Raw genomic sequence first — 15,705 nt, forward strand, 5'->3', positions numbered from 1 at the left:
TTTTATTGCGCTCTGTCTCTCAATTCTTAAAGAAAAACACAGCAGACCCTGAGGGTGCCCAGCTCAGATCCCCTCTGAAGCCTTTTACTAGCCCTGTGCATCCAGCCCAGCTCCTGTATGCCCTGCTGCTAAGAAAAACAAGGACTTCCTGGGAGCCTGTGGATCAATTACCAATGGACACCCAGAAGTAAATTCACAAGACTCACAATTCAAAGAACCAATTTTTAACAATGTTTTTCCCTGTCAGTGAGCACTGGGGCCTTCCCTGGAGAGCTGGAACAACTTAGCAACTCACTCTCAGCCCTTCCCATCCCCCCTAACCCACAGCCAGTGACCACCAATGTGGGAATACAAAAGCCCAGCACCTGAGCCTTGGAGAGGACAAACCCTGAGATATCATCTCTGCTTCAGCACACAAGACCAAGATGAGGCTGGGGTGTCACCCAAGACGATACACTTGTTGAGTCTCTTCTCCTCCCCTATTCGTCCTCCACCCTCCACTGCCTCACTGGTACATCTTGGGAGCACTTCCTCCACAAATCCCTTGCATTGAATCCTTGGCTCAGGCTCTGCTTCTGGGAGAATATGACCTACTGGGGACAATAGTAATGGTGAATACAGTGGTGAACCAAACAAAGCAGACTTAGACTTCATGAAGCTAATGGGGAAGAATAACTATCATTTCATTGATTGGATGCTTGGCACAGAAGGAGGGGTGAGTACCATAGATGAATTCTGTCAGCCAAGGTGGGGGAGTTGCTTCGGCCATCTTCTTTGGTGCTTATTCTAAGTGTGCTGTTTCCAGCATACCAGCTTCTCAAAGGCACTGTGCTGCCTTCAGACACAAGGCCTCTGGAAAGTGTGTCCGCATTTAATGGGAGGTGGAGAGCCAACCTTCGCCTTTGTGCCAAGTCTCCTAAGAACAAACATGCAGAGCCTGCTCTGCAGGTCCAATTCCCTTTGTCTTCCCCTTAGAAGGCAGTCTCCTGAGACTCTGCGTTGAAGAAGTAGGATTGTGTCTGATGCATTTATGTTTGTGGGCTTTTATGTGTTTTCTTTTTTAATCTTCCCTAGGAAAAAAGAACTGAGCATCGGCAAAAAGCTGAGGATGACAAGCGTAGGGGATGAAAGGCTGCCTTTCCCCGCCACTTCTGAGCTTTTCTGACAGCTCCCAGCTGGGAGAAACCAACACGATGAAAAGACAAAGAATACTGGAGAAGACAGGGGGTGGGCAGAGCCACAACCTCATCCTCCCAGTGGTTCCTCTTGAGTCTGATTTGACAAGATGCCTTCCCACCCAGGTGACCCCGTGGGAACGTGCCAGTACCTTACCCCACGACCTCACTGAGTCCTCACGACAAATCCAGGGTGCAGATTTTTTCCCCATTTGGAAATTACAAATTGAAATGCAGGAAAATTAAAGAGCTTGCCTGAGGTTGCTTAGATAATAAAAGAATATGGATTAGAACCCAGACCTACCCAGCTCAACAACTGAGTCCTTTTTTACTGGATTACACCTATCTCATGGGCATAATTTTATCTAGTCTCTATTTCACTGTTGAAGATAAATCCTGTGAGGGTTAAATGAGATCATGCATGTTCAGTACTTAGCCTGGAGGTTGGTGTGAGATAAGCACTCTATAAATGCTACCTAGCGTTGTTATTGCTGTTGATGGTGTTGCTGCTGTTTTTGTTATTGTTACTGCTGCTGCTGCTACTGCTATTGCTATTTTTGCTGCTGTTGCTGTGGATTATGTTGCTGCTGATGTTTTTGCTGTTGTTGATGACAATGTTTTCACTACTGTTCTTATTATTGTTGATACCGCTGTTGTTGCCATTTTGCGGCAGTTGTTGCTGCTGATGTGCTGCTACTGTTGCTGTGATGATGCTGTTGACATTGTCACTGTGGATGTTGCAGTGATGCTGGACAGTGTTACTGTGGATGTTGTGGTGATGCTATTGACACTGTTACTGTGGATGTTGTGATGATGCTGTTGATGTTTCTCTGGATACTGTTATGTTGCTGTTGATGTTGTTACTATGGAAGTAGTGATGATGCTCTAGACACTGTTTCTGTAGATGTTGTGATGATGCTGTTGGCATTGTTACTGTGGGTGTTGTGATGATGCTGTTGACACCACTACTGTGGATGTTGTGATGCTGTTGATGCTTTACTGTGGATGTTGTGATGGTGCTGTTGACACTGTTACTGTGGATGTTGTGATGGTGCTGTTGACACTGTTACTGTGGATGTTGTGATGGTGCTGTTGACACTGTTACTGTGGATGTTGTGAGGATGTTAATGTTACTATGGGTATTGTGATGATGCTATTGACACTGTTACTGTGGGTGTTGTGATGATGCTGTTGATGTTGTTTCTCTGGATACTGTTATGTTGCTGTTGATGTTGTTACTATGGAAGTAGTGATGATGCTCTAGACGCTGTTTCTGTAGATGTTGTGATGATGCTGTTGGCACTGTTACTGTGGGTGTTGTGATGATGCTGTTGGCATTGTTACTGTGGGTGTTGTGATGATGCTGTTGATGCTTTACTGTGGATGTTGTAATGGTGCTGTTGAGACTGTTACTGTGGATGTTGTGATGATGTTGTTAACACTGTTACTACGGATGTTGTGATGATGCTGTTAACACTAATACTGTGGATGCTGTGATGGTGCTGTTGACATTGTTACTGTGGATGTTGTGATAATGCTAATGTTGTTACTATGGGTGTTGTGACGATGTTGTTGACACTGTGGGTGTTGTGATGACGCTGTCAATATTATTTCTCTGGATACTGTTATGTTGCTGTTGATGTTGTTACTGTGCAAGTAGTGATGATGCTCTGGTGATGCTCTAGTGATGATGTTTCTGTAGATGTTGTGATGATGCTGTTGGCATTGTTGCTGTGGGTGTTGTTATGATGCCGTTGACATTACTATGGGTGTTGTGATGATGCTGTTGACACTGCTACTGTGGATGTTGTGATGATGCTGTTGGCATTTTACTGTTAATGTTCTTGCTGATATGGTTGACAGTACTATTGTTGCTATTTTTATTCTTGTTGCTCAGACATTATTCTATTATTATTGTTGCTGCTGTTGGTACTACTGCTGTGCTGCTATTGTTGATGTGATAATGTTGTTGATGTTATTAATGTTGATGTTGTTGTTGATGATGTTGTTAATATACCCATCCAGAATCACTGCTTTTGTTACACACTTCCAAACCAAATTTAATTTAGGCATCACTTACTAGTCATACAAGGATATATGTATAGTTTACCCCTCATGTTTCCACAGAGGCCGAGAATTTCCATTCCACTCTCCGGGAGAGATTTTGAGAGTCATCTGTAGCCTCTCTTCACCTCCTCACTGAATGGGGCATGCTCCTCTCAGCCATTCCTTTCAGAAACCTATGCTGGTCAGTGGTACATAGGACTGGGAGAATGAGTCTATGTACCTCATTCAGCAGGGAAAGTAGGAGGAAACCCATATGGCTACCCACCTTAGGTACATGGGTAAATGCAGCCTTTTAGCGTGATATTTTCATCCCCATCTGTCTCGCTCCTGTGTCTTAATTGGTTCAAAATTAGGAGGTGAAGAAAGAGGTGCTATATTTACCTCCAAGACACCAACGAAGTCTTCATGATATAATTCAATTCACTTCTTACCTCCTCAAAGAATCCTTTCCTTATTTCTATAGCCCACAGTGGTCTCACCAACCTATGAAGTTTTATAGCAATTTGTTATTTACTCACATGCCAATAAATATTGTGAAATATGTGAACCTGGCTAGACTGTGACCTCCTTCAGACTAAGAACATATCTTAAACATCCTCTCACTTAATGTGGTTCTAGACACATAGTAGGAGCTCAATAAATGCTTGTAAGGTGAAATACATTGGGAGCTTAATACTTAGGAATGTTCCCATGTGGCTGAGTTTTTATGCCATCTTATGTTTTTGAATTTAAAAAAATCAACTGGAAATTTGTGTTCCAGAACTTATATATGATGCATGAATGAATGCCCTTGATGGTACAGAAATGGGAAGAACTGATTCAGTTCTTTAGGTTTGTTTTGTTTTTTGCATTTTTTTGGGGGGGGGCGGAGTCTCGCTATTGTCACCCAGGCTGAAGTGCAGTGGCGTGATCTTGGCTCACTGCAAACTCCACCTCCTGGTTCAAGCAATTCTCCTGCCTCAGCCTCCTGAGTACCTGGGATTACAGGTGCTCACCACCATGCCTGGCTAACTTTTTTACTTTTAGTAGAGATGGGGTTTTGCCATGTTGACCAGGCTGGTCTCGAACTCCCGACCTCAGGTGATCAGCCCGCCTCGGCCTCCCAAAGTGTTGGGATTACAGGTGTGAGCCACCATGCCTGGCCAGTTCTTTAGTTTCTAAGGTCCATCAGTTGATATTAACTTCTTGTCATTACATGCAATTCAATAAAAGCATAAGTCCTTACCTGTAGGGGCACTGGGATGGATTCCAGGCTTCCCAAATTGAGCATAAAATCCCAAGGGGTTTCAAGGTAGGCCATTCTCCAATGCTTCCTTTTACAACAGACATTGTGCCAGCAGGCATGGAGCCTAAGGAGGATCCCATGAACCTTTCCACAGAATCAAGTGTGTGGCTTTGTATGATGCTTACCCTTCATCTCTCTAGGATAGTTGTTTATTAATTATTATATCTATTTAACATGTGCAGCATGATGTTCTGATACACATGGTAAAATGATAACTACAGTTAAGCAAATTGACATCTCAATCTCCTCACATAGTTACTGTGTGTGTATGTGTGTGTGTGTGTATGTATGTGTGTGTGTGTGGTAAGAAAACATAAAATCCAGTCTCTTAGCAAACGCTCAGCATACAACACAATATTATGAACCATAGTCCTCCTACTGTGCATTAGGTTAGACTTATTCATCCTACATGACTGCAAGTTTGTACTCTCTGACCTAGAATCTCTAGGATTTTTCAATTCCTGAATTTGCCAGCAAATTCCAGCTGATTGAGGTTACCAGACAGCTGACTACCTCCTAAGGTAAATTATTGTTTCCCAAGTATTTTAAGCTTTTTGTAGGTCTGGGTTCAATTCATACTTATCTGGTGAATAAGGTTTCAGTAATTTACAAATAAATATTGTGTTAATAGTACCATCTAACAGATGCCGAGAACTTGGTGTGAGCCACACTCACCTAGCAAGCTACTTACCATGCTGAGCAGTTTCATGGATTTTCTCAATCCTTATGTCCCGATAGTAAAGACCAGTGCATCTCTAGCCTTCAGCACTCATGGGCACTAAAGGATTTAATTCTCACAATAACCCTCTGAGGGCAGCACTGTTACTACCCTCCCAACTTTGCAGAGGAGCCTGGAGCACGCAGGGGTTCAGTTATGTGCCCAAGGCCAGGAGCCATTGAGGGAGTGGGGACCCACATCAGCTAGCTCTGGAGGTATCACCAGTGACAAGCGAACCAAGTCTCAGGTTCACTGAGGCATGAAAAGACTTCCCTTGTATTACTCAGGGTGCTCCAGGGAAACAGAACCAATAGAATGTGTATATATGGTCCTCCCTTGGTTTCAGGAGATTGGTTCCAGGACCCCTCGCAGATACAGTAAAATGATGTGGTATTTGCCTGTACCCTACAGCACATCCTCCTGTGTACTTTAAGTCAGGGGTCCTCAACCCCTGGGCCACAAACCCATCTGGCCTATGGCCTGTTAGGAACTGGGCCATACAACAGGAGGTGAGTGAGATGAGTGCTGGGTGAGTGTGTGAAGCTTCATCTGTATTGACAGCCACTCTCCATCACTCGCTTGCATTACTGTCTGAGCTCTGCCTCCTGTCAGATCAGTGGTGGCATCAGATTATCTTAGGAGCACAAACCCTATTGTGGACTGCACATGTGAGGGATCTAGGTTGGGTGCTGCTTTTGAAAATCTAATGCCTGATGATCTGTCACTGTCTCCCATCACCTCCAAATAGGACCATCTAGTTGCAGGACAACAAGCTTGGAGCTCCCACGGATGCTACATTATGGTGAGATGTATAATTATTTCATTATACATTACAATGTAATCATAATAGAAATAAAGTGCACAATAAACATAATGGTTTGAATTATCCTAAAACCACCCCCTCCTGCCAGTTCATGGAAAAATTGTCTTCCATGCAACTGGTCCCTGGTGCAGAAAAGGTTGAGGACCACTGCTTTAAGTCATCTCTAGTTTACCTATAATACATAATACAATGTAAATGCTATATAAATAGTTGTTAAATGTATTGTCTGGGGAATCACAACAAGGAAAAATCTGTACACAACTTTCACAGGTCTAACTAAATTTTTGATCTGCAGTTGGTTGAATCCACAGATGTGGAACCATGGATACAGAGGGCCACCAGTATGTTGATAGAGATTTACTTTAAGGAGGCTGGGAAGTCCAAAATTTGCAGGGTAGGCAGGAAGGCTGGAGACCCAGAGGAGAGCTGAGGCTACAGCTCCAGCCTAAAGGCCATCTGTGGGCAGAAAATCCCACTTGCTCAGGGGAGGTCAGTCTTTTCTGCTGTTCAGGCTTTCAACTGATTGGACGAGGCCCATCCACATTACGGAGGGCAACCTGCTCTACTCAAGTCCACCTACTTAGATGTCAATCTCATCCAAAAACACCCTCACAGAAGCACCTAGAATCACGTTTGACCATATCTCTGGGCACTATGGCTCAGCCAAGTTGACTCATAAAATTAACCAGCACACCCAATATCACACAGATATAAAAGACCCAGGACTCAGGCCCTTGCAGTGTGACTGAGTCTGCATGTTCTTACACACAGGACTTGGAGCCTCTGTTTTCATCAGCTCTGCAGCCCACCCCGTCTGCCAGCAAGCAGAGGTCAGTTGTGTCCTTCCTTCTAAAGCTGACTGTCCTTGTCCTCTCCCCAGCGGCTGCCTAAGTGTGGCCACTACTGCCTTTGCACTGACCATCTAGCAGAGAGAGCTTAGCTGCTGATACTTACTGGCTTTAAGACTTCATCAAGCACAGCTCTCAGATGCTCAAGGTGAAGAGCATTGACTGAATCTGTTTCCTGGGCTGCTTGTCTTGGGTAGGAAGCCAAGCATGAGAGCTGAGCAGGGATGGGACCAGAGATGGCCAGCACCAGCAGGCAGCATGCTGGAATCTAATGCCTGAGTCTCACTCCATACTCAGTACCCTGGTATCAGGAAGTGACTCTGACTATCTACTGCAAAGAAGAGGAATAAAGGAACCAAACCTTGTCTACTTATTCATTCAGCTGTTCTGCCCACCCTGTGCCTGCATTCTAGATGCTAGAACGTTATCACTGACAACACAGAAATCGTTTCTCATGGAACCGTCATTGTGGTGGAAGAAGACAGACAATAAACCAGCAAATAAGCAAATGAAAGTACGTGACAAGCTGATGAGTGCTAAGGGGAGAAATCAATGAGGGAAAGGGATAGGGGTTGGGGAGGAGGTGGGGTTGCAATTTTCAATAGGGCAACTAGTGAAGGTCTCGCTGAGATGGTAATGCTTGAATGAAAACTTAAAAGCCACATGGGTGTTGGAGGAAGAGTATTCCAGAGAGAGAAAGCAGCAAGTGCAAAGGCCCAGAGGCAGCCACGTTCCTGGCTGCTCAAGGAACAGCAAGGGCAGAAGTGGCTGGAGCAGAGCCAGTGGGGGATGGCGTGGGAGAAGAGGTCAGGCAAGGAATGGGTCCAGTTGGATGGCTTTACAGGGCCAAGAAAGGAACCTGGCTTTTTCTCTGCCTGGGATGGGAAGCCCTTACAAGGCTTTGAGCAGAGGAAAAGACATGGTCTGGTTTCCATGTTCCAAGGACTGGAGAGATTAAGATGCTTGTCTCATGCTCTGCAGCCAGTAAGGGGCAGAAGAGCAAGCCAGTGCATCTAGCTGCGAACAAGAGCTTGTTCCCCTGCACCACCCCTGTATCTGCCAGAGTTCGTTTGCTGGAGTCCATATTGCTGCTAAGAAAGCTGACTGCCACAGCCATGTGAGAAATAAAACAGGGCATGGGGGAAAGAGAAGTGGGTGTGTGCTAATTCAAGTAAGGGGACAAGTCCCAAAAGGCCTATTGGAGGAGGTGATACTTGAGCTGAAACCTGAATGGTAGAAATCAGCCAAAAAAATACACAGAGAGTGGAGTGTTTGGAAATAGATGGTGCAAAGGTCCTGAGGCAGGATCCCGCGCAGAGTCCTGGGAGAGCAAAGAGAAGACAAACGTGGCAGAACTGCGAGGAGCAAGGGGGAGATGAGGTCACAGAGGGAGCCAGGAGGCATATCCTTCACGGTCTCATAGGCTCTGGTAAGGAATTTGGATTTTATTCTTAAGAGCAATGAGGTGGCACTAGAAGATTTTAAGCAGGGAGTGACTTACATTTTTTAAAAAGATTAGCCTGGCTGCTCTATGGAGAAAAGACTGGGAAAGGGCTTACAGGCTGTGTGATCGGCACCTCACTTTTTTGTATGAAAAATGACACTGAGGCCGGGCGCGGTGGCTCAACCTGTAATCCCAGCACTTTGGGAGGCCGAGACGGGTGGATCACGAGGTCAGGAGATCGAGACCATCCTGGCTAACATGGTGAAACCCCGTCTCTACTAAAATACAAAAAACTAGCCAGGCGAGGTGGCGGGCGCCTGTAGTCCCAGCTACTTGGGAGGCTGAGGCAGGAGAATGGCGTGAACCCGGGAGGCGGAGCTTGCAGTGAGCCGAGATCCGGCCACTGCACTCCAGCCTGGGCGACAGAGCGAGACTCCGCCTCAAAAAAAAAAAAAAAGAAAAGAAAATGACACTGATTGTAGACACTGATTGTAGACAGTTGCTGCATGAAGCTGTGAGAGAATGACATGAGAATGTTAACTCATTGAAGGGTGGGAATTTGTGGGTCCTGTTCACTGCCACATCCCCGATTCTGCAGCAGAGCCCACGGCAGATGCTCCAGCAACTATTGGTTGAGTGAGTGAGTGGATGGATAGATGGATGGATGGACAGATGAAAACGGAGGCATCATATAAAGGTGAAAGACTGGGATGTTTCCATGACCATCAAAAGCTAAAGCCCTGCCCAACAGAAACTTCCTCACAGCAGTGGGAACTAAAGGGTTAATGTGACCTCTGAGGAGTTTTCTTCCAGAGGATTCTGATGCAGGGCTAACAAATTTCCTGTGACCTTGTTAGGGGAAAATAATAAGCCCCTGCTAATGTATCAAATTAACATGTTTGGACTTCCTGTTCAGAAACCTCAAACATCTCACCTCCATGTGGTCCGCAGAAAATTATTTTTTATATGCAATTGCGTTGAGTGATGGAGGCTTTGTGGCCTCTAATATCCCCGCCGGTGGAAGAGTTCTGACATCCTGGTTTTTCCTCTGCAGTTCACAGTGGTCTGGCACTTAGCATAGCATCTGGTACAAAAAAAGAAAAAAGAAAAAAAGCAAAAAAGCTAGATTCCTATTTGAATGAACAAAGGAAATGGTTAATGGCCATAACACAAGGGTTTTCTCTCATCTCTGTTTTCTAGGGAAAACGAGAATTTTAAAAAATTTATCTCCCTTTTCTTTTTGTCTGCTGTGAAGAAGCTGCAAGTTTCAAATATGTCAGCTTGCTGATGAGCCTTAAGTGACAGGCAATAGGCAGAGGTTCCCTCAATACCAGTTTAAAGACATTAAGGACCCCCCGCCCAGACTCCTCAAAGAATACCATATCCAGGATGAATGTTGAAATCCCCTGGCTGGTCACCTGCAGTGAGGACCGCCCATTGCCATTTCCAGTGAGCACAGACATCTCAGCTCCCAGTGCCGACTGGCAGGCTGGACCCCGGAACCTCAGCCCTGCTGCCCTCTCTGAAAATAACCTCTGCTGTAATCCACACAAGAAAGTGGATTTGTCAATGTGCTTGCCTCATCCAATTATTTTTCTCTTCCAAATCAAGGTTTTACGTGAGTGCATCTGATTCATGAGGCCCAACTCACCTATCTGTCCTGAATCTCGAGGGAAACTGAGAGAGTGAGTTATAGGCTTCTGCTTTAGGGAGGCACGTATGGTCTCAGTCAACTCGGACTGCTGTAACAAATTATTATAGACTGGGTGGCTGAAACAACAGATAGTTATTTCACACAGTTCTGGAGACTGCAAGGCCAAGATCAGGGTGCAGCATGGTCCTTGTGTGTGCAGAGAGAGAGAGAGAGAGAGAGAGAGAGAGAGAGAGAGAGAGAGAAAGAGAGGGAGAGAGAATCTCCTGCTCTTCCTCTTTCTTTAAGGGCACTAATCCCACCATGGGGGCCCCACCCTCATGACCTCATCTAAACCTAATCACCTCCCAAAGCCCCACCTCAAAATACCATCACATTAGGAGCTAGGGCTTTAACATATACATTCTGGGGGAGGAGGACACAGTCATTCAGTCCAGAGCGAAATCATAAGGAGGGATATTTTCCAAATATAGGCTGGATATTCCAAAAACAAAGTAGCCCCAAAGATGCTCATACCCACTGCAGCCTTTCTCTTCTACACCTGTCGCTTACACAGTGCCTGGCACATAGCAGATGCCAGTAAGTAACAGTGCCTCCTTTCACTTGCCATGCTTCCCTCTTTAGCCTCTGCCCATCTCTACCTACAGGCCTGTTTGCTTGGGTTCCTGTGCTCGGAATTTTTTCCCATGGACCCTTTCACTACAACCAGCACTTTAAAAGAAAGAACAATTGAATACAACAAGCAAGGTTCACCATATCCAGCTTTAGCACCAATTTTAAACATAGACCCATGCAAATATACAATGCAAATATATTTATTTCTAAGATACTATTCTCTAAAAACTGTGGGTATTGACAATCTACCTATTATATTAGAACCTAATGCCCCTCACCCAGGAGATGTTTAAAGAGCTTATTTGTATTACTTGGTTTCCACCTATTACTCCGTTTCCACATTAAGTGGAAGACATTATTTATATCTTTTGTTTTGTAAGAAATATATTTAATAATTTAGAAGCAATAAGGGAAAATATTTTACATAAAATTTAAAACATTTGCATGACAAAACCCATAAAATTAAAATGACAAACATTACACTGGAGAAATATTTTTAATTTAAATCACAATACATTAAAAAAAGAGTTATTATCCCTAACATATAAATCTCTGTAGCGTTTCCCAAAGCCTCAGGAGAAAGAAAACCCTGGAGAAAATAAGCTAACAAGTGAACACGCAATTCACAGAAAAGAAAAGTATCTTAATTGTATGAGAAGAAGATAACCTTGTCATCTGAGAAAGGTAAATTAAAACTAGTCTAAGATTGTCAACAAACACACAGTAATAAGGATCAGATTTATCTTACCACTTGGAAAATATTTTCAAATGGACAAAAGGTGCAAAACAATAGTTTTCAAGATGTTGGACATTAGACAACAAAGGACAGTGACCCTGAAAGGCAGGAGAGAGATGAGGTGATCCTAGAGTTGCCCCGATTTCTGCCTTGGGAGACCTTCCAGACACCGCTGCAGGCAAGGGAACCCAGGCAGAGCCCAGGGGAGCTCAAGAGATTGCAGGGCAGAGTTTTGGAGAGAGGAGAGCTATGGAGAGCCAGAACACTGGAATCTGCAGGGGGCTATCCTCAACTATTCAGTAGAGTGACATCAGCACATGCGTTGAGAAAATTACTTGAGGCCAGGGAGAGAATCAACCAAAAGGATTCCAGGGAGCAATATTCAGTGCTCACAACAGCTGGGAAATAGCGCTGTTTCCCACTAGCCAGACTTGAAGACTTTGGAAGTCAGGGGTCATTTGGTAGAGAACTCAGAACGATCTTGTCTCAATAGTGAGGAATCATTAGCCATAGACTAAAAATCTTGATAAATTATAAAAGCTAAACTCAAAAGGATCAAAGTATTTCCAAATTCTTAACTGCATACCAGAACAAAGCCGTTAGTTACAAGAATACAAAATACTCAGCACCCAATAAGTTAAAATGATTGGCATTCAATCAAGGAATACCGGGCAAGTAAAGAAGCAGGAAACGTGGCGCAAAATAAAGAAGAAAATAAATCAATTGAACTCAGTCCAAAACTGACATTATGGAAATATGTGAGTGTCAATAACACATTTACTAGAGAGAAATTTATGGCACTAAATCCTATATTTAGAAAAGAAGTCTCAAGTCTATGACTTTAGATCCCCTTTCAAGAAAATAAAAAAAAAGGAGAGCATCTTAAACCTAAAGTAAGCCAAATAAAGGGAATAACAAAGGTAAGAGCAGGTATCAGTGAAATACAAAACAGAAAAACAATAGAGAAAAATCAATGAAGCTATAAGCTGATTCTTGGAAAAGATCAGTAAAATTGATAAACCTGTAGCCAAACTGATCTGGAAAGATATAGAAAAAAAAAAGGAAAGAAAAGAAGGAAGGAAAGCAGGGAGGGAGGGAGGGAGGACATAGATTATCAATATCAGGAATGAAAAAACTGGTATTACTATAGATTCCACAGAAATTAAAAAAATAATAAAATATTATGAACAGTTTTATGCCAATAAATTCGACCACTTAGATGAAATGAATAAATTCCTTGAAGTACATACATTACCAACTGTTATTCACGAAGAAACAGATACTGCATACTCAAACAAATTTAACTTTTAGTTTAAAATCTTCCAATAAAGAAAATGCCAGGCACCAAAGTTCAAGGGGGGAATTTGAACAAATATTTAAGGAAGAAATAATACCAATTCTTCTCACACTCTTCCATAAAAGTGAAGTGAGAATACACTTTCCAACTCATTTTATGAGGCCAGCAATAGCCTGATTCCAAAACCAGACAAAGACATTACAAGAAGAGAAAACCAAAGATCACTATTCCTCATGAATTTAGATGCAAAAGTTCTTAACAAAATTTTAGCAAATAAGAACTAACAATAGATCGCAAAAAAGAGTAGTATATCATGACCAAGCTGAGTTTATCCCAAGAAGGCAAAGTTGATTTAATGTTTTTTTAAAAAATCAATCACTGTAATTTACTCTATAAAATGATTTTTAAAAAAAGTAAAATATATGGCCATCTCAATGGGGAAAAAGCATTTGACAAAAACCAATGTCCATTTCTGATTAAAATCATTGTCAGAGTAGGAATGAAGGGAAACTCTTCCATCCAGTAAAGGTTATCCACGAAAAACCCACAGCTAATATCACACTCAATGGTGAACAAGCAAATCAGAAACTAGTGGGTTATATCTGCTCTCACCAACTCATTAAACATTGTCCTGGAAGTTCTAGCCAGTAAATAAGTCAAGAAAAAGAAATAAAAAGCATCCAGATTGGAAAGGAAAATTTAAAACTCTCTTTATTCAACAACACCATGGTTGTCTAAAAAGGAAACCTGATAGAATCCACAAAAAAAGCCACTAAAGCTAATCAGTGAGCTTAGAAAGATTGAACGATTCAACTAAACCAACAAAAATCAATTGATTTCTATACTTTAGCAATAAAAAACAGAAACTGGAATTTTAAAAGGCAGTATGATTAATAATAGTATTCCAATACTTAATACTTATGGATGAATCTGACAAAAGCACACTGAAACCTATAAAACATTGCTGAAGGAAAATTTTTTTAAACACTTAAGTAAATGAAGAGATATACTGTATTTGTGGATTGGAAGACACAATATTTGTTAAGATGTAAATTCTCCCTAAACTGATCTATAGATTCGACACAATCTGAATCAAAATCACAGCAGGATATTTTGGTCAGAATTGACACGTAATTCTAAAATTTGCATAGAAATGCAATGGACCTATAATAGCCAAAACAACATAGTTTGCAAAGGAAAAAAAAAAAAAAATATATATATATATATCTAACACAACCTGATTTAAGATTTATCATAAAGCTACGGTAATCAGGAAATGGTGCTATTGGTGTCAAAATAAACAAATAGATCAACTAAACAGAAGACAGATATAGAAATACACTCACTCATATGTATATGGCTGATTTTCAACAAAGGTGGAATTCAATTCAGTGGAAAAAATAGTCTTTTCAAAAAATGATGTTGTACAATTGCATGCACAAGAAAAGAGAAATGAACTTTGATCCATAGCTTGCACCATGTACTACAAAAAAAACCACACTTTAAAATGTGACCTTGGGTTGAGCAAATAATATGTCTTAGATGAACGCCAAAGCAAAATCCATAAAAGAAAAAGTTGACAAATGGGACTTTATCAAAATTAATAACTTCTGCTCTTCAAAAGATACCATTGAAAGAATGAAAAGACAAACCACAGAATTGGAGAAGATATTCCCAATCCATAGATTTGACAAAGACTTTGTATCTAGAATACATCGTGAACTCTCAAAACTCAAAAATAATAACCCAAAAGATTGAACCAGACACTCCACTGAAGAAGACAAATCATTGGCAGACAAACACATGAAATCCAAATTAAAACTGCAATGAGAAATCACTGCTTGACTATTAGCATAAGTAAAATTTAAAAGACTGACCAGCCTCAAGGTTTGTGAGAATGTGGAGGAACCAGAACTCTCCTACATGGCTAGTGGACTATAAAATGGTGCAAGCACTATGGAAAGCTGTTTGACAGATTCTTACGATGCTTAATATACACCCGTCATATGTTCTAGCCATTCCACACAGATATATGTCCAAGAGCAATGAAAGCATATGCTCACACAAAGACATACACAAACGTTCACAGCAGCAGCTTTATTTGTAATGACTACAACCTAGACCGACCCAGATTTCCATCAACAGGTGAACGTATAAACAATTTAGGGCACATCCATATTGCTCTGCAATTAAAATAATGAACATTGATGCATGCAACACATGGATGAAACTCAAAATAATTATGTTCAGTGAAAGAAGTCAGAGTATATGCTGTTTGGTTCCATTTATATAAAATGCTTTAAAATGCAAACGAATCTACAGTGATAGAGCAGGTAAGCTGTTGCCTGGGCGTGGGCAAGGGGGTGCCCTAGAGGGAGGAATTACCAAGGGCCACAAGAAATTTTTGTGGAGGATGGAGATGTTCATTGTCTTGATTGTCGTGATGGTTTCACAGCTATACCACATTTCAAAGCACACCAAAGTGTATATCTTAACTATGTGCAATTTATTATATATTAATTATACCTCAATACGGTTTTTTAATTGCCTGAATATACAATGTCTCACCTATCAGATTGCCAAAATCCTAAAACGTGGACACCATCTACTGCTGTCTAGCTTGTGGGGAGGCAGGGTTTCTTTTCAGAGAAGCCCTTTAGATTTTAGGCTCCCTCCCCCAACCAAGGTCTAAACATTCCCCATCATTGCACACTCATCCATGCTAATGAATTTTTAAATTTTAATTTCAGCTTTTCCAGCTGCCTCTGACCTTTTCAGACAGCAGAGTGTTAGTCTGACTATAGTGATAACATTGCTCTGTAAGAATACACATTTTTAAGGGAGGAATCAGGGTATGCCAAAAAAGAAGCAATTTCATGGATTCACTCATTTGCATTCATTCCACAACTACTTATTGACTGCCTAGGAGGTGCCAGGCACTGTTCTAGGCACTGGGGATACAGCTGAGAACAAGCCCCACAAAGTCTCTGTTCCCATGGAGCTGACAGCCCAGTGTCGGGCTACAGACAAAAAAAAACCCATCAGA

The 15,705-nt window shown here is 42.1% G+C and overlaps 1 long non-coding RNA gene across 1 annotated transcript in view; it reads right to left on the bottom strand.

Annotated features, from left to right (window-relative positions):
- Positions 1–15,705, bottom strand: part of LOC108517887 (uncharacterized) — a 47,938-nt gene that overhangs the window by 26,038 nt on the left and 6,195 nt on the right. Inside the window, exon 2 of the long non-coding RNA XR_001882238.1 lies at positions 9,295–9,444. This is a non-coding gene — a long non-coding RNA (uncharacterized LOC108517887). The remainder of the gene's footprint in view (positions 1–9,294; positions 9,445–15,705) is intronic.

Source organism: Rhinopithecus bieti, unplaced genomic scaffold (assembly GCF_001698545.2).
Source record: "Rhinopithecus bieti isolate Rb0 unplaced genomic scaffold, ASM169854v2 scaffold_43115, whole genome shotgun sequence".
NCBI classification, from domain to species: domain Eukaryota; kingdom Metazoa; phylum Chordata; class Mammalia; order Primates; family Cercopithecidae; genus Rhinopithecus; species Rhinopithecus bieti.